Source organism: Myotis yumanensis, unplaced genomic scaffold (assembly GCF_028538775.1).
Source record: "Myotis yumanensis isolate MYYU_CA2020_CCGP unplaced genomic scaffold, mMyoYum1.0.hap1 SCAF_3, whole genome shotgun sequence".
In the NCBI taxonomy this organism is placed as follows: domain Eukaryota; kingdom Metazoa; phylum Chordata; class Mammalia; order Chiroptera; family Vespertilionidae; genus Myotis; species Myotis yumanensis.
The window spans coordinates 73,380,426-73,401,629 of NW_027223754.1; positions in this window are offsets into that span (position 1 = coordinate 73,380,426).

Consider the following 21,204-nt stretch of genomic DNA (forward strand, 5'->3'; position numbering starts at 1 on the left):
GAACAGTAGACCTCAGAACAATCCAGTATCATTTAGTATGAGTGTGAACCACTCTAAACAATTTACCAGAAAAAAATCATTGCATTTCAGAATATAAGAAATGAAATTCTCAGTAACTGGTTTGGCTCAGTGGATAGAGCGTCAGCCTGTGGACTGAAAGGTCCCGGGTTCGATTCCGGTCAAGGGCATGTACCTTGGTTGCGGGCACATCTCCAGTAGGGAGTGTGCAGGAGGCAGCTGATCGATGTTTCTCTTTCATCGATGTTTCTAACTCTCTATCTCTCTCCATTCCTCTCTGTAAAAATCAATAAAATATATTTAAAAAAAAAAAGAAATGAAATTCTCAAGATGAATTTTAGTTGTCAAGAAAATGCTAAATGGTGTCCAATGGACTCAGTTTTAAAGGACTATAAGTGAAAAAAAAATTTTACCTAAACTTTTCTTTAAAAGTTTGAATCTTTAAAAGGCTAGTCTTCAATTACCTAGAAAATGCACACACAGAAAATATGTCATTACCCAATGATGCTGATCAAATGAGATTCTGCTCAACACAGCACAAGAATGGTAACCAGTTATAAAACTTAGTCTGACTAAGATCAAATCAATACTGGAAAATTTTGGAAAAAATCACACAATATCTTCAACTTATTATTTTATTCATTGCTGAATTTGCAGCTATAACTTTTTCTGCATATGTTGATTTCATTTTCCAGATAACTCTACTTCTCACTGCTATTATGAGAAGTATATCCTATATGGAATCTTTAGAGCAATGTTTTTCTATGAAACAGCCTTTATTTGCTCTGATGTACAAGCACCAATTCCATAAATGTGGGGTTCATAAATACTGATAAATTGGAGGCCTCGGTATCCACAGGCTGAATGCTCACCAGGTGAGAAATCTGTTTTCATCAATTGTAATCTGCTTCCATCCACTGAGGCCACTCTAGGCGCTGGCCCCCAGCTCCAGGCTAACTACTATAACAATGTTTCTCAAACCAGTCCCACTTGCTAAAATTAGATCAGTGGGAATTAACATATTAGCATCTGTTTGAAGCTTACTCATTGCTCTAGTACTAAGACTTGGAAAAAAGTTTGTATTTGGAGAAAAGAAAAACTCATAAAGAAAACTAAAATTCTTCTGCTGTATTATTTGTCCAGCATAGGTAAAAGTAAATTGAGAAGACAAGGGTTTAATTGTCATAACCATAGTTTGTTTATGTCTAACTGAAGTAATCTACAATGTAATGTCTAACAGTTTTTTAGTGTGAAATGGCTAAACACCCTGATATCTCTCTTTAAATACATTCAGCCTCCACTCTAAGTTGAACAATTAAAACCAACTGGGATATGCAACTAATAGAACAGTTGAATTGAGTTTCCAGGGCTCTGGGTAAAGATCATGGGAGCCAGAGCAAAGGAAAAGCTCAGTTACGTGCAGTGAGCCCACGAGAGAGGGTTGCTGAGCAAAACAGAAGATGATGAGACAAACACAGGAGACACAGTGTATCAGGGAAATGAAACCCACTTTCATTTCAGAGCCATAAACAGTTCCATTTATGTTTTGACTAACCCGATAAGAGGCCTTGCAACCCTATGCATTTTGGCTTCATCTCTGCCTTCACCAGATTCCAATCACTTCGGTGCCTACATAAAGCTGTCCAATAAAAAAGTATTACTGGTAACTCCTTTAACATATTGTGCTTTTCAAGGTTGCCCAGGCACAGTTATGTTCCCTACTGCCATTTCTCAAGTGAATTACAGTGTTTCTTTTCCCTCTCCCTCCCTTGTTTTTGCCTACCCCATGCAGGGTCATTCATGGTCTTAATATTCTCTGGCTAATACTGCTGCTTTCCATCAGGTACAAAGAAATGGAATTCTACTTGAAAGAGCAGCACAGCTAAGTATTAGGTATTTGTGAATCAATGAAACTAATGGTGTTTAATCCATAATTATGTAACTCAGAAAAGCAACCATAAATATTCAAACGTGATGTCAGGTAACGTACTAGGTTAGAAGGAAGGTTTTTAGAGGAGACACCTCATTTGGTCTGACAGTTGTCAGCAAATGTACAACAGCAGAGAAGGTAGGTATCCTAATCATCACTAACCCATTAGGGAAGTAAAACAGTAGAGATAATCTCTAGGAGTGAGCCATCTAAACAGAGGCTCTGCTTCAATGTGACAGAGTAAACTGATCAGAATCACCTCAGTAACAGAGCAGATGGCACTCAATAGCTGTGACTTTGGACTGGTTACTGTATTTCTCTGGAGCTGTTTTCTCACTGATAATTATAAGATTGTTATGAGGAGAAATGCAATGCTGTGACTTTGGACTGGTTACTGTATTTCTCTGGAGCTGTTTTCTCACTGATAATTATAAGATTGTTATGAGGAGAAATGCAACACAAAGGTAACATATATAGCTACCACCACCATTACAAGGCTAGTTTTATCCACCTGCCAAAGCTAAATAATAGGCTCTCCCTAATGGACAGAGGCAGAGAGTCTGCAGGCCTTTATTAACTGGGCATCAGACTCTGCTTTTCCTCCTGGAATAACCTTGATGCTATTTCATGTTATCTTAATATGACTCATTTGTGGTTAATTTTTTGTCTGATTATAGAATACTAGAGGCCCAGTGCATGAATTCATGCATGGGTGGGGTCTGACCAGCCCAGCCCCAATCGGGGCGGATTGGGGCCATGCCTGTTGGGAGGAGGAGATGGTGGGAGGTTGGTCAGCCAGCCCACCCCAATTGGGGCCTCATCAGGGCTGGGCCAGCTGGGAGGAGGGGCTTCAGGCAACTGGATGGTGGGTCCCGCCCCCAATTGGGGTGAGGGGGCCGATTGGGGGCCGGCAGCTAGGGGAGGAGCCATGGGAGGTTGGCCAGCCAGCTCCACCCCTGATTGGTGTGGGGGTCCGATCAGGGGCAGAACTGGCTGAGGGAAGAGGCCATGTGCCGATTGGAGTGGTGGGGGCCCATTGGAGGCAGGGCCAGCTGGAGGGAGGGGCCGTAGGCTGTTGGCCAGCCAGCCCTGCCCCTGATCAGGGTGGGGGGGCTGATCTGGGGTGGGGCCATGTGGGGGGAGAGGCTGCAGGAGGTTGGCCAGACTGCGCCATCCCCTATTGGGAGGGTGATCAGGGGTGGGGCCAGCTCGGGGGAGAGGCTGCGGGCGATTGGGGTGGTGTGGGCCTATCAGAGGTGGGGCCAGCCAGGGGGAGGGGCTGTAGAAGGTTGGCCTATTGGGATGGGAGGTGTGATCAGGGGCGTGGCAGACTGGGGGGAAGGCCCCGCCCTCGATCGGGGTGGGAGAGTCTGATCAGGGATGCGGCCAAGGGCTGCAGGAGATTGGCTGGCCAGCCCCACCCCCTGATCGGGCTGGTTCGCTGACCACAGTGGGCATCATAGCGACCCGTCGTTCCAGCATTCTGGTCTCTGGCTTTATATATAGAGATATTTTTCCTAGATATTCAGTTTCCCCCAGATGATAACTTGATTAAGATTGTTGAATTTTTCACATCTCTTTTTAGATTCTTGTCCTCAGATTTCCATCTTTTAAATCCTCATATGTAACAAATCCTACATAAAGCTTTTTAAATTCATTATCATTAATTCTAAAAAAAAAAACCCCTACATATTAGGATTATCTCCTGTTGATGGTGGGGGAAATCCAACTAAAATTCTGCCTGAATTTCTAGGATGATGACACTGAGTTTGAACTCTAGCCTGATGTCTTCAAATTCTGTTTTGTTTTGTTTCCTAACTTGTCATGGTGCACATAGCTTTTCTCCTCTGCTTGCCATTTGGCATTTAGCCCCTAATATCCTCTGACTACATTTATAGCAAGTTTACTTCTTTTCCTGAGCCATCTTACCTAATAATAGACCAACATGTAAATTGACCATCCCTTCGCTACACTCACCAGCCAATCAGGAGAGTATGCAAATTAACCCAACAAAGATGGCAGTTAATTTGCATACGTAGGCGCGAAGCAGTGGAGCGAAGACTGAAGGCTCTGGCTGGAGCAGCGAAGACTGAAGGCTCGGGCCAAAGCAGCGAAGGCCTGGGTCCCGGGTGCTGGAGGAAAACCGGTGCCGGCAGCCAGGGGAAGGGAAGGCCTATTGCACGAATCTCTTCGTGCAACAGGCCTCTAGTAGAAAATAATATTTGGAAAATTTAAAAGTAAAAAGAAAATAAGAGTCACTCATATTCTCAGCATACAATTTTGTGTTTTAATCTATATGTTTCCAGTATTCTAATATTGTCTCCATGTATAAACTTTTTAAATATACAATATATAAATAAAATATTTGTTAAAAATGTGAATATCACATATAAAATTAAAAGTATTGTTTTTGGTACAGAAATAAAACTAAAGTCCACTCTGACCATCAATCCAACACTAGTTCCAACCCCAATTTCCAAGACACTATGAGTTTGGTGAATAACCTCCCAGTCCACTGTTATACTTTTACATAAATACATGTAAATATATAATGGTATATTTTGTGGATGACTTTGAAAATATATGTGTCATAGTGAATGTATTAATTTACAGTTGGCTTCTTCACTGATTCTCCTTAAAGCACTTGCACACTTTGTTACGTTTACTCCTAGATATTGTATAGGGCTTGTTGCAATTTTGAATGGAATTCTTTTTTCAATTCCATTTTATAATGGATTATTGCCAGGATATAGGGAAGTAATTGATTTTGGTATGCTGATCTTTGTATCCATTAACCTTGCTATACACTTATTACTCCTTTTCTACTTCCTTGTTACCAGCAGAGAAAGTAGGTGCCATTTGTAGTTCTAAAAAATGGAACAATTTAAGAGAGTCTTTGAAAATAACAAAATTCTAATATAATGAAACTGTGGTGTCCATAAGGTTCTTGATAATAAGAACAGGCCTACCGTGCTTTATTGACTTGTAGCTCAGTCAGACATTAGGGAAACTAGATGGCTGCCTCGCTTCAGGTGTGCCTACAAGATAATTTCACTGACTTTCTGTGGCTTTGTAGCATCATACCATAAAGCTGTAGTTATAGTCACTTTTCCAAGGCCTAAAGTCTTTTGGTGGACTACGGTGATGAAAATGATGGTAAGCCTCTAAGGCAGCGGTTCTCAACCTGTGGGTCGTGACCCCTTTGGGGGTCGAATGACCCTTTCACAGGGGTCGCCTAAGACCACTGGAAAACACATATACAATTACATATTGTTTTTGTGATTAATCACTATGCTGTAATTATGTTCAATTTGTAACAATGAAAATACATCCTGCATATCAGATATTTACATTATGATTCGTAACAGTAGCAAAATTACAGTTATGAAGTAGCAACGAAAATAATTTTATGGTTGGGGGTCACTACAACATGAGGAACTGTATTAAAGGGTCGCGGCATTAGGAAGGTTGAGAACCACTGCTCTAAGGGCTAACCTGCAGGGGATTGAGGGGAGAGAAGTGTTCTAAACAAATACTGAAAGTTAATGCAGTGTCACCATAATTCCCATAGTAAGCAGTTAGCAATAAAAAGAAAATTAAATAATTCTTGTTGAAGATAAAGTTACATCTTACAGACCACTGATGTCGATTTAAGCTCTAAAGTGAAATGACTTTTCATATATGCAGATTTTTATGCCAGTCCTAATTTTCATTTGCATCGTTCCAAGAAGGCCAATGGATTTTGCTTATATCTGCCTGTGCAAGATGAATACACAGTAAATTCATCTGCCCATTCCAGTGGAATTAAGAGTTAACCAGCCTGGGCCATGCAATGGATTCATCAGCAATGACCATTATCAACCACAATAATTTAGCCGTCCTTTTATTCTATCTTCCTAGTCTTTGTAGATAAAACTATTATAGAAAACTTGCCTCTTTATCTTTCTTTCCAGAAGCATTTCATTCAGATTAAAGAAAAAGCATCAACACAAAACGTATGTTCCAAGATGAAATCTTCCCAAAGGATTTTTAAATAGTGACTGTAGACAGCCCATCTCCTCCACCTCCCAATCAGATTTAGGGTTTGCAAAAACACTCTATTGGGATAAATAAATAAACATTTGATGTAAGTACCTTAAAGAAAAAAATGACTTGTTTCAAGGCACAGTGGATCTGAGCCCTTAACAAACTCTCAAAGACACAGGAAGCAGGGTGATGTCAGGGTTCTTTTGCCTGATAGTATAGTGCCTGTTTTTGTGCAAGTAGGTATCTACTGAGTTTAAAATAAACATTCTCCAAACTATAAGATATATTTTTTTATTTATAATGATCATTATAGAAAAAATAGGTGGGAAAAATTACAGACTTGGCACAGACCATTGGCCTTGGAAAAGCTAGTTTTCCTTTTCTTACCTGTTTGAAAAATGCCAAATTGGCCATGACTGAATTGGTTTCCTGACTCCCACTCCCATAGGATGGATAAAATTCATGAGGTCTCTGAGGACAGTGACATAAGAGTTTGAAAATGTCTACATAGTTCTAAATTAAATCATTGTCTTAAAACTGAATATTTTAATTTATATATATATATATTATTATTATTATCATTATTATTGATTTCAGAGAGGAAAAAAGGAGGGAAAGAAACATCAATGATGAAAGAGAATCATTAATTGGCTGCCTCCTGCATGCCCTACACTGGGGATTAAGCCCACAACCCAGACATGTGCCCTAACCAGGAATTGAACTGTGATCTCCTAGTTCATAGGTTGACACTCAATCACTGAGCCACACTGGCTGGGCTGAACATTTTTATTTTATTCTTAAAAAAATAGACAATATAAATAGATGGCTATAGTAGAAGTTAAGGGAGTGGGTAGGTGCCCTGTGTGGTGAATAATTATGCTCTTTCTGGGTTGTAACGTGGCCCAAGGGATCACCATAATTTATGCTATGCAATGCAACACATATCCTGCTATTGCAAAGAAGAGATCAATCTCAATTTAAGAAAATCTGACACACTTTGAATTAGAACATAGGTCATATCCCAGGACCTATGTCCCATCACACAGTTTTTAGATTCAGAAAAAATAAAAATTATCATTAATGAAATGAACAATTTCTAGAATCATGGTTAAAAATAGTGTAAATAAAAATATCTTAGAAGAATTTTTTAGTAGCATATCAATATCATTTTTCGAGGAAAAAAGTGATATTTAATAGCATTTTTCTATGCTTAAGAAATGCAAGCTTTTCCTACAAACTTAGTCACTATACAAAAAGATATTTCCTTCCATTATAATTTCACTCTTAATAGTTTGGAATCACACTAATCTACTTAGTCATACATGTGTCTTTTCAAAAACATCTGACAACATAAAAACAAAATTTATTCTCAGAAAGGATTGTGAAACATACTATGACTAAAGCAGAAGAATACATTATATCTCTTAACAGGAAATCTTGGTGGAAAGCAATAGTTTAATTGTAAAGTGCTCTTAATCTGGGGAAAAAAAGAGAATAATTCTTTGGCATACATTGGTATAACTCAAAAAAAGACTTACTCATTGGGCTAAGAGACAAATCAAGCATGCAATTTCCTTTTTTTCCATAAGTGGAGGTTTTAACGTGCTTTAATCATTAGCCCTACATTTATACTTTTTTCATGCTTAACCTATTACTGAAAATATAATAATAAGTGAAGAAAGTGAGGAAAGAGAAGAGCATGAGAATAGAAATTGAGTGCTTTGGGAAGCAGAGCTTTATCTAAAAAGAACACTCCTCAAAGGGTCTGTCCTTCCCTATAAGCAAGGGAAGAATTGGAACATACTTAGAGGAGCCCTGCCATGTTCTTTAGGAGGTGACTAAGATAGTGATAGCTCAATGGCATGGAGTACACCTCTTAACAATGGCTTCTGAGGCACATGAACCAATCGCTGCAAGCTGCAGTGACCTTGAGCAATTACACAACAGCAGCACTTCTTTGTAATGATCTTCAGCCCACTAAAAATCAGCTGCTAACATCCCTGATCATGACTGGGGAAGCATGTGAACCTAGATGAGGATGGTAGGTACCCACAGAATAGGTACTTCTCGGAGTTTAACTTCTTTCTGAGGAACAATGATGTTGAGCAGTGATGCAGGGTGGTCACAGCAAAGGTTTTCTGCAGATGGAGCAGCTGTTCAGATCTGAGGCCATGAAGATAACTGGGCCACTGCAGATCTTGGCTCAGTCATTTTATAAAGGACCAAAAGAATCTTATGGAGATTTTTTACATCATTGAAGTGAAGGAGTTTTCTGAGACAACTGTGGGAGTGTTTGGGATTTCTCAAATATGAGTTCTCATAACCCCATTTGCCTATGTCTACCAGTTTGCAGATAGGCCATGTATTCATGATGGCACAGAATTATGCAGTAAGTCTCCACAGGTTAAGGTAAATAGATACAATTACTAAAAAAAAAAATCTTATACAGACAAACATTTGTCAAAATACAATATGTTTGAAGTCATTTCTGTCTTTGAAGTCTGCCCGAATTATCTTCCTTATAATTGGCAAAAATAAAACAAGGAAGTTTTCCCAGGCTTCTTTGCAGACATGGTTCAATTCAGCAAATGGAAATTAAGTCAGTAGTTTCTTAGTCCTTTTGTAAGTTGTTTCTTTTTGTTTTGCTTTACTTGGTTGTGAGCAAGAAGAAAAATGATATAAGCACTTTAGAAAAATTAGGAGAAACATGTCATCATTGTGTCAAAATTATTTAGCTGAAAAGGATGCATTATTTTTAATGTGTATTCATTACCCACTCTATAACCGCTCAAATGCCATGACTGGAGAATGCAAACTGTTGTTAATATGCATTGGAGCTCCACCTTGCCAACTGCATTGATTGTAATTAACTGACAGATTGACAGCTACTTATTGATGGATTGTGTGGTGAAGGTTCCTTTAATGTTACTATGTATAGTTTTGATGCATATTCACAAAATAAATAATTAGCATATTTCAGACTGAGCATATCTAGTCTTGCATTTTTTTCTTATATCCATAAATACAACCAGTGCAGTAAAATAGCACTGCACAAACTAAGAATAACTACATAAGCAGCAACCATTTGTTGTGCCATTTGCATCCCTGGCTGTTATAAAGTAGTAAAATAAGTAAGTCATCTCTTCTAAGAATTATAATACATAACAATGAATTTTGAACAGAAATACATTTTTATCATGCACACAAAACCAAATGTCTCTGCACTAAGATGGGTTCAGAAAGGACATACCTGCTCATTTGGTTAGTTTCTAAACTTGGGTAGGTAGGTGAAGAGGCGCAAATGGCAGTTGGAATTGCATGGATGCTGAGGTCAGGCAAACATGGGATTAAAAATCCTCTACCACTTATTAGCGATGACCTTGGACATACTATTCAGTTAACTATTCACTTTTCTCCTTTGTAAAATGGGAATTACAGTTTGTACTTCAAAGATTTAATTTCAATACTAAAGAATAATGTAAATGAAACAGTTAGCACAGTATCTGGCACATAGTAAATACTGTATAAATTATAGTTACTATTATTACTGAACCAAAATTAATAGAATAAAGCTCATTGTGACTACAAAGAAATTATGGATGGACACTATCAGCCTTTCCCAAAATTGAAATGGTATCAGTGAACAGCCAATGCAGAATTCAGCTTTTAAGTCCCTTCTTTTCACAACTATTTCAGTTTTGTCCAATTCTTACACCCTTTTTTTCTGATTCCTGAGTTCTGCCTTCCTTCACCAAAAAGATCCTGAAGTGGTCAAGAAAAAGGATTACCACAAACACCCCATGCACAATTATCACGTCATCTTCCCATGAAAAAGAAATTGACAACTAACTGCTAATTTCACCGTTCTAGAATAAAGTTTTTCCCCTATACCAAACCTACTCATGGAAATAAAGTGGCCCCTGATTGTGAGACAATGATATGGTTGGAATGAATGCTAAAAAGTCTTTACCAAAGAGTATACTGGAGCATCTTCCTCTTACTCTAGAAATTTTATTAACAGGGCTTAGGCAGATCAAGGGATATTATATATAGATTCCTTGTTACTTTTAATTAAAAAATATTCCAAAATCCATAGTTTCATAATCTACTTGCCCCTCATAAGGCTGTTTGTTCCAAACACCACCATGGCTGGGAACTGGAACATCCAACCATGCATACCAATGAATTGTGAGATTCAGTGTTCCAGGCCAGCACATGAGCAATCAAAGAATATATCATTCACTTAATTATACAGGTCACTGGGAAATGGTGAAGAGGTAGCTAATCAGTACTCTTAACTGAGCTCACACTATAGACCGTCAGTGCTCTAAACTCCTGAGATTAGCACTGATGTATACTTAGTTTTCACTGATAGATTGCAAAATTCTTGTATGCCGTTTATATTATTGAAAGAGTGATTTTTTTTCCACTACTCTGGTCTCCTTTTCACAAAGCCTACATTTGTATAATCCCAACCTTGCCATGGAATTAAAGTTTTTAATTTGAAGATATGCCCTAATTCTGAAAGAGAGACTGAGAGAGAATGAGAGATCCAGGACTATTGTATTTCCTATAAAGTGGTCTACAGATGAGTTTGCTGCTGCTAAATAGATGATCCATTTTGTATACTTCTATCCTACTTTTTGTGGACTTTAAAATCTTGACAGTACTGTAAAGTGACGGCTTTGTTCATTTCAAAGCACAAAGAAGAAGAAAAAAAATCTATCAACAAATATTTCACCTGAGTACTTTTCTTAGTGTTTTGAATTCCAGCTGTGTTGTATTCTCTCACATAAAAGCAAAGATGCAAGTCATCTCAGACAAGTTTGACAACAAATCATAAGGTCATGCAGTACCTTCCTCATAGCTTTTAAACAGCAGTATCAGTCAGAATCACATTTAAACTGTGGTTGACCTTCACGGTAGCTAAAACAACACAGGAGTAGACCTACCAATGTCCTTGTGTAAGTTCCATGATTTCAAACCTGGAAGAATTGAAACAGATTGTTCAGAGCATATGTGATTATCACTCATGAAATTGTATTGTATTTTTTGTCTTCTGCAGTGGCATCTCCAAGAAAAGAAAGAAGGACAATTTAATACGAATTAAATCTCAGTACAGGCAACATGTTCATCACACATCAGAGATAAATACATTTTGAAGTATTTTGAAATACCTTTATGTACTTGTCCAGCATTATCAACAAAGCTTAAAGCCTGGAAACTTGTGGAGTGGTGTGGTGAGCCTAAAACAACTCAAGAAGTCAGCTGTGAACATCCTCAGCATCCCATCACCCAGGAGCAAACCGTCTTCTGGGGGAGAGAGGCCTCAGAGGTAAAATGCCAAGCTTCTTTGGTTTCACTCTCTGAATTTATAATTAAGGTACAGATGCATAATCTATCAAAATGAACATAAATATAAAGTGAAAGGATCTTTGATTCTATAACTTGTTACAACCCATACAAAAGAATTGAACTCTCAACTGCTGTATCTCTATTTACTTTCAGAGAAGCTTGCCTGAGAATGATACTAATAACCTTCCCATCACTACCGCTTGCCCATATCTTATAGCTGTGAAGTCTACATATGCAAGTTCTGGCTCTGCTACTCAAAAAAGCCATAAGCTGGATTTGATGGTCAAGAATCTGGTTTGCCTTGAAGTGATAATCTTTCCTGAGTTCATTCATATAACATAAAAATAGGCAATGTCATCTTCATAACAATAATTCAAGGAAATAATAATTTGAAAGCCATTGTAATGGCGACGAAACATAAGGAAAATATAAATATGATAATCATAACTTAAAATGCAGATGTTTTCCTGATTAGTTTAAAAACCAGGAAAACATCTTTTTGAGCCAGCTGACATTTTTCACCTCATCGATTTTCACTGCTCATTAAGACATGATCAACTGTTCATTGGAGTTTCATTTCCTTTAATTCTCTTTTTCTCCTCTTACTCAGCACTTCTCTAAATCAGTGCTTCATTTCAAACTAATGGCCACTGTAAAATATTAGCAGCAGTTGATATTCCTCTCTCCACTCATTTCCTACCTTAATTCCTAAATTTAGCAGTCGGCCTCTAATGTAGTAATAAGATGTAGCTACTAGTACCTGGTAGGTTGTAAGGAGCCTTCCAAATCCCACCATCTGCTTACATGCACACACATGTGCGCATGCACACACACACACACACACACACACCCCTCTCCAACCCAAGCTGCCACTCCCTAAGTTCCATCATTAATGGTCTTGGTCTGTCTATGAAAATGAAAACTTTTCATGAAAGGGAACACAAGAAGGTCATGTTTTAACAACAGAGTTTAAAGAGGTAGACCAGGGGACCCCAGACACGTAGGAGTAAGAATGGGTGAGAGTTCAACAAGTTAGTGCAGGACACAGAGGAGGGAAGCTAACACACACTAACACATAGATCTTGATTTTGCTTACAGATGCATATACACACAAACACCGGAAGAAGTGCTCAAGTAAGAGTTCAGCTCAATTCGCTATCACAATCATTTAGGAACTCTTGATCCTAGCCTCTATCACAGTCCTAAAATATTATAATATCACATGTCATTTACATTCACATTTCTCCCACAGCGCTACAGATGCCTTGAAGGAATAGACAGTGCTTTAGCATTAAATACAGAGTTGACAGCACACCAAAATTACTTAGTTTTATAAAAACACAGAAATCCAAGTCTTGCTCCAAACCTATTAAATGAATACCTATGTAATTATGGCCTGAACAGCTATATTTCTAATAGCTCTAGGGATGCATATGCAGCATGAGTTGAGAATAATTATATTAGATAAATGTTGAGTGAAAGAAATAGCCCTGCTTATGTCCTTTGTACCTACCTCTACACTAGGAAATGTAAACAGAGTTGTGGTATTGCACAACTCTAGAAGGCCCCACTCACCTAAACTACAATGTAGATGAAACCTCTTGGAGTTAAGTGACCCAGTGGCTTTGGAAGATACAAAGGTCCTGGGCACAAAAAGTCAAGGGGAAAAATTGGCTGATGCTTCCATGTCTTCAGTGTCTGCAACTTCAAAAACGTACAATGACAGGGTTTAGTTATGGATCAAAAAAAAAACTTGCCATGAAAAATAAAGAGCACACTATCTCTCATCTCCAATTCTCCCCTCATAGTTGCCACCGCCTTACTGAGTATCTGCAGCATAAGTCTAAGGCATTGCATCTTTTGCTGCTAAGAGCCTGTAGGTCCTAATTACCTATCTAATGGTTACTATTTCCATCCTGCGGGTTTATTGGGACCTCCCCTGAGAAAATTGTGCCCAATTCCCTTCAAAATTCTGCTCCTTAATGACATGTCTCTTCCAAACATAACAAAACAAGTACTTTACCCAAAGCACTAAAGGCTTGGAAAATGGATTGCAGCTGTCATTTTGCTCGAGTAGACCAAAAGTCAACTTCCAAATGCAGTAATGTGTTAGCAAGAACAGTAAAAGTGGCACCAACATAAAAACATGGGACACTGATGCTTAGAGACATTCTCTTCTATACCAGGATTTGTGTTCTATTACAAATACATCAAGGCTTGGGTGGACATTCCAAGGAGGAGGGGCCCTATGATGGCAGGACAGATTGCTTGGACTCATATATTATTGCTGGAGCCATGTCCTCATTTTCTCTCCAAATTCTCTACAGTAAGACTTTTCAAACTTTAATGTGCTTAGTAATTACCTGGGGATCATGTCAACATGCATATTCTGATTCAACAGGTCTGAGGCTAAGTTCGAGGTTGCAATTCTAACAAGCTCCCAGGTGATACAGATGCTGACTCTGACCACACTTCAGTTGTAAGTACTGAAGAATTGCATGATGAGCACAGAAGAAACTCGGATAAATATTCTCTGGATCTCATAACCACATTGTGATATCTAAGTACAGAATGCCTTCACCCCATAAATAGCGGTTCTCAATCTGTGGGTCGTGACCCCTTTGGCGGTCGAACGACCCTTTCACAGGGGTCGCCTAAGACCATCCTGCATACCAGATATTTACATTACGATTCATAACAGTAGCAATATTACAGTTATGAGGTAGCAATGAAAATAATTGTATGGTTGGGTCACAACATGAGGAACTGTATTTAAAGGGCCAGAAGGTTGAGAACCACTGCGACCTTCTGATGTTAATTTAGTTAATTTGGAAAGTTGAGGAGCAAACAAACAAATAAATACTTCCCGAGCTATTATTCAGAAGGAAAGATTAACTTTGTCATTAACTTGCATGATTAAATAAATTATCAGGGCAGAAACTAGGTAACAGCCTTAAGTTATAATTGTGATATGTTCACATTCCAAGTATTCTCTCTGCTGCTACTAATATCTTGAAATCCTTGCTAAAACAGTAATTCAGAATGTCCATGTAAGAATTTCAAGACTTAACCCAAGGTTACCAGAACTCTATTCTATAAGAAAATATCAAGTCCTTCTAGAAAGCCACTCTGCACACAGCAGGCTCTCCAAGAGCATTACAGCCACTCAGAGCAAGTGAAATAAAACACAGCAGAAACCATGGCACACAAGCAACGATGCTCAGCAGAATCTGTGGACTACTCAGGGTTTGTTCTGATTGCCACTTTCAATCCTCCCTCAGTTTTGTTCCTGCCTTGGCATTCTTCTTTCTGATTCGGAATTCCCCCTTGTTAAATGACAACTTTAGAGGTTATTTCTTAAAGTTATATTATTGATTATTGAAACTTGAATTTGGGATCAGAAAGGTGAAGCAGATGTGTGAAAATTTTCTTCTACAGGTATATTCTCTCTTTGTTGAGAGATGCACTGAAGCCACAGCACTGATCGAAATTTAGATCAGGGGTGTGTTTTAGATCAAAATGCATCATGAATCAAAAAGTAATTTTGTCCTGGAAAATGAAACCCAGACAGAAGTGTGTCCTAATGTATTCATGTTACTCTCCTGCGTAAGATGAAGTAGTTAAGCCAATAGTACAGATCCTGCTTCCTCTGCCATTGTCTTAGGGCAGAATACGCCCCACCAAAGGAACAGCTTCACGGGGGAAGGGTTAGAGAAAGGCTTTTCTGCTTTGGTGGATAAAAATGAAGTGGGAAGTTCCTATAAAAGTTAATACAAAGTCATATCCCTGGTCCGTTGCAATATCCTTTGCCAGTATGGTCAGTTGACCCCAAAACTCATCATTCTAGGGGAAAAAGGGTCATTTTTCCCGCACCGTCTCAATTTCAATACCCAAACCCCATATCCTGGGAAACCCCCCCAGTCCTGGGAAAAACAGGACAATTGTTCATTCTAGTCCTGTATCCTAATTCTAATCCTCTGGCCTTCCTCTGATGTTAAACATCTGTGCTGCTAAGCTATGGTCCAGAAGGTGTAATTGAAGCCACATTTTCTATAATCCTTATCTATCCCAGGGTTAAATATAGCCATATTCATGACAATATCTCTCTCCAGTGAAAGAACTACATACGGACGGGCAGCTCACGACATAGGCTGCTCCATTTTTTGTCCTTTTTTATATGCCTCATATAAACGGACTTCTTATGCCCTGAGAGCACTGAATACAATCAAACTACGAGGTGAGATATAGATAACTGAAATAGTTACAAATTATTAAAATTAGTCTATGCTCAAAATGATTTACTTCAACATTCTGACTTATTCGTCCATCCTATCCTGCCTTAAACATTTCCGTAACCAGTTTCAGCATGTCCGTAATCCTATCAAATTTCTATACATGGCCACAGGCCACCTTATCTACACCAAGCTCCTAGCTCATCTCCAGCTCTCCCAGACCTTCAGTCTCATCTACATGGACTGGAGATGGTAGAATCTATCATGCCCAAAGGACTACTAAATCCTAATAAAAGTAACTTATACTCTGAAGAAATGAGGCTACACCTGAGAAAATGTTTCAAGTTGGAATTAGAGAATGAATTGGATTATAAAATATGTTACAAAGGATTACATGTTAGAAGGGGAAGAGGAACACAGTGCAAAAGTTCTAGGTTTTATTATGTGCCTATGATTTTCTCACTAGATTCATGTTTCAAGTTTCTCACGTTCTTCTTTCAAACATTCAACTAATGTTTATTGAGCTCCATGCTGGACCAAGAGTTGTGTCCTCTGTTTATGGTGGTGTGGTGGGGGTACAGTTAGAAAAATACAACAGGAAGTCTTTTATTATAAGAAATGTAATGAGGTGTCTTAGAGGGAAAGAAGAGCTGTAACATTTTCATACTTACAAAACTCCTAAGAGACAATCCAGAATACTCCTTTACAGAGAATTGTAAGTACCAAACAAAAAGGCTTAAACCATATCTTCTATGTCATCCCTAAACACACACATAGCCTTTGGGAATCCTCTTCCATATTCCTGACAGTTAGGCTCGGTCACAAGGAGCCCTGAACTCTCTCTGATCTAACCCATGCAGGAAATATCTGGTCTTAACATAAATCTGAGCATCCAATTTCACCTGAGAAACTTTGATCCCAATTTCCATAAATTCCCACACTATACAATGATAGAGGACATAATTCATAATTCTGTTCAAGTCATACTCCTCTTTGGAAAAATGCTTGTGAAAAAATTCTGGCTTGCTCTGCCCCTTTGTGGATGACCATGTTGATATTAAAAACTTGTTAAACACCAGTGGTTAGCTTATTTAATTTTTCTTCTCAAAATGGGTGTTTTTCCTGAACTTCCTCTATGCACCTACAACTTTGCGCTCCTACCCAAAATCTTTTCCTACAGGAGACTGACAGTCATGCTAGGATGAGCCCTAACAAATGACTTTGTGGTGCTGTGAACCAGGTTGGACCAGTGATCAAATTTTATTCCAATGTACCAATACCAGGTCTTCTAAGTGCACACACCTGCCCTATAACTTAGCCAAATCCTGATAGAGCATTTCCTTTTCACTCTCTGTTACCATGTTCCATTCAGAGAGTCATGCATTGAAAATAATTCACTTTCTGCAAAATAACTCTGAACCTCATGGTTTTTGGCCGGCAGCATGCTGTTTTCCATTTCAGTGATTCCTGCTCATTTGCTGCTCTGATCACTGTATCAGTCCCAGTAGCACAAGATGCCATTAAGCCCTGCTCAGGTGGCTCTAACCTTACATCATGCCAAAGGAACTCAAAATTCCAGTTATGCCAATGGCACCAAAGCACCCTAGCTTTTTTGTTTTTTATTTAAATTATTTATTGTTACACATGTCTCCTTTTCCCCCCAGTGACTTCTCCCTGGCTGTTCCCACCCCCCAGCACATGCCCTCATCCCCCTACTGTCTGTGTCCATGGGTTATGCTTATATGCATGCATACAAGTCCTTTGGTTGATCTCTTACCCTCTCCCCACCCTCTGCCTTCCCTCTGAGGTTTTTATTTTTTATTTTTTTATTGCTTAAAGTATTACAAAGGGTATTACATATGTGTCTTTTTTCCCCCGCCCTTGACAATCCCCTGGCCTCCCCTACCCCCCAGTGTCTTATGTCCATTGGTTATGCTTATATGCATGCATACAAGTCCTTCGGTTGATCTCTTACCCCCCTCCCTCCTGCCCCCCAACCTTCCCCGGCCTTCCCGCTGCAGTTTGACAATCTGTTTGAGGCACCTCTGCCTCTGTATCTATTATTGTTCATAAGTTTATAATGGTCTTTATTATCCATGAATGAGTGAGATCATGTGGTATTTTTCCTTCATTGACTGGCTTATTTCACTTAGCATAATGCTCTCCAGTTCCATCCATGCCGTTGCAAATGGTAAGAGTTCCTTCTTTTTTACAGCAGCATAGTATTCCATCATGTAGATGTACCACAGTTTTCTAATCCATTCATCTACTGATGGGCACTTAGGCTGTTTCCAGATCTTAGCTATGGTGAATTGTGCTGCTATGAACATATGGGTGCATATATCCTTTCTGATTGGTGTTCCTCTGAGGTTTGACGGTCTGTTCGATGCTTCTATGTCTCTGGATCTAGTTTTGTTCATCAGTTTATGTTGTTCATTATATTCTACACATAAATGAAATCATGTGATATTTATCTTTCTCCAACTGGCTTATATCACTTAGCATAATGCTCTCTAGGTCCATCCATGCTGTTGCAAATGCTAAGAGCAGCGTAGTATTCCATTCTGTAGATGTACCACAATAGACACTTTTCGAAAAAGGACATACAGAAGGCCAAGAGACATATGAAAAAATGCTCAAAGTCACTAATCATCCAAGAGATACAAATCAAAACAACAATGAGGTATCATCTCACACCTGTCAGAATGGCTATCATCAACAAATCAACAAACGACAAGTGCTGGCAAGGATCTGGAGAAAAAGGAACACTTGTGCACTGCTGGTGGGACTGCAGACTGGTGCAGCCACTGTGGAAAACAGCATGGAGTTTCCTCAAAAACTTAAAAATGGAACTACTATTGGATTCAGTAATCCCACTTCTAGGAATATAACCCAAGAAATCAGAAACACCAATCAGAAAGGACATATGCACCCCTATGTTCATAGCAGCACAATTTACAATAGCTAATATTTGGAAACAGCCTAACTGTCCATCAGCAGATGAGTGGATTAAAATACTGTGGTACATCTACACCCTAACTTCTTAAGCGGGAGATTCTGAATAATACAATTCATTTCTCATTTTGAAATGAGCACAGAATCCTTTCAGTGGATACCAGTCTGTTGCACAAAGAAAATCTAATTCTTTAGAGGTATCACAAGACTACCGGAGGTTGAAGAAATTCTCATTATCATTTTCATCAACTGACATCCTGAAGAGGTCCCTTAAGGCTGCCCTCGTTGAGGGGCTCTATAATAAGTAGAGCAAATCTATTGCGAGGTCCTTCTGGCACTTAAATGAACAAACTGCTCTCAGTGCTTGAGAAAAATCTGCCTCATACAAAATTTTATGCCATAGTAAGGCTACTGTGTGTTTAATGATGTTTATCTGTCATTGACCAATTAGGAAGGAAATAACATAGTGCAAAGAAAAGGACCTCTACTTGGTTCCTTAAGTGTTTATGATATATAAAAATGGGCATGAAGAAAACAAATTATGAAACACAGCCCTGCCCTAGCCAGTTTGGCTCAGTGGATAGAGCGTCAGCCTGCAAAATGAAGGGTCCTGGGTTGGATTCCAGTCAAGGACACATGCCAGGGTTGCTGGCTCAATCCCCAGTGGGAGGCATGCAGGAGGCAGCCAATCAATGATTCTCATCATTGATGTTTCTATCTTTCCCTCTCCTTCTCCCTTCCTCTCTGAAATCAATAAAAATAAAATGTTAAAAATAATAAATAAATAAATAAAATAAAATAAAACACAGCCCTATTTTAATCTTCTTAGTTTTGTAGAAATTTTCCTTGACTCTATGCTGCATTTTCCAATGTGTTTAAGAGAATTCAACAATTGATTAAATATACTTACAAATTACATTAAACCTGAATATACCTGATTTAGTGGTATGTGTGTATGTGAGCTATAGAGCTAATAAGGATCTTAGCACTGTACCCAAGACTGAACAGCAGTGACAGACTATCTTTGTATTCTAAAGATGTTGAATATGTTATAACAGGGTACACTTGTTCCAATGTGCTTAAAGCAAGTATAAGAGTGCAAAACCTTTGTATGCTAAATTGAAATATTACTTCTAATTTAAAAATTAGGATATGATAGTCTCACATTTATATTTTTAAACAAAAATCATATAAATATTCATTTTAATATATAAAACTTGCAATTGGCTGAGAAGGCATCGCATCTTTTCAGAGGAGCAGTACAGTGTCATAGTCAGAAACATGAAGATGGGAGTTCAACATAGAATGGTTAGAATTCTAGACTGGTAGCCCTGGCTGGTTTGGCTCAGTGGATAGAGCGTCAGCCTGCGGACTCAAGGGTCCCAGGTTCGATTCCGGTCAAGGGCGTGTACCTTGGTTGCGGGCACATACCCAGTAAGGAGTGTGCAGGAGGCAGCTGATAGATGTTTCTCTCATCAATGTTTCTAACTCTCTATCCCTCTCCCTTCGACTCTGTAAAAATCAATAAAATATATGTTTTTTTAAAAAGAATTCTAGGCTGGCAACTTAGTAACTTTGTGAACTGAGACAAGTTATTTAAACTCTTTGGGCCCCATTTCCCTCATCTTTAATGATAACAAAAATACCTGACTCATTGGTGTTGTGAGGACTAGATAAGAGGATGTACATAAACCACTTAGCATAGTGGCTGATACATATGTTATGTGCTTAATAAAAACATAATTTATAAAGTTCACTGCATTTTATAATTTTAAATGTGTGGCTGACATCAAAATATATATATTTTAGTGATATTGATGGACATTTATTGAGAACCTGCATATTCCAAGTGCTATTTTAATTATGGGAACTATGAAAAATGCAAGCCACTTGCTCCCAATGAAATTATTACATATGTAAAGAGCTGCTTGAATTATAATAAAAATATTCCTACTAAATAATGAGAAATATGGATTTCTGATGATACAAACTTAATATAGAGAAATCACTTCACTCCTATATATAATAATAAAAGCTTAATATGCTAATTAGACTGAACAGCTGAACGACCTTCCAGATGTCCTTCCAGATGAAGCGAGGGCTGAGGCAGCTGCCGCAGCTGCAAGAGCCAAAGCAGAGGCAGCCATTGCAGCTGTGAGAGCCAAGCCCTTTGCACGAATTTCATGTATCAGGTCTCTAGTCCACTAATAATTAATAATCAGAAGGAAAAACGAAGAAAACAATACCATTCACAATAGCATTAAAAAGAATAAAATACTTAAGAATAAACTTAACCAAAGAGGCAAAATACCTGTTTTGTAAAATACCTTCAACAAAACAAAAAAAGCAACTCTGAAACTATAAGATATTGAAGAAAGAGATCATAAGTAAATAGAAGGATATATACTATGTTCATGGATTGGAAGGATCATTATTATAAAAATAACCATACTACCCAAAAAACATACAAAGTCAATTCTTATCAAAATTCCAATGTCATCCTTCTCAGAAGTAGAACAAATAATCCTAAAATTTATATGGAACCACAAAGGCCCCGAATAGCCACAGCAGTGTTGAGAAACTGGACCCTATACCATAAAAAAAAACCTCAAAATGGGTTAAAGATATAAGTGTAACACCTGAAACCATAAAACTCCTAGCAGAAAACATAGGAACTACTTGACATCA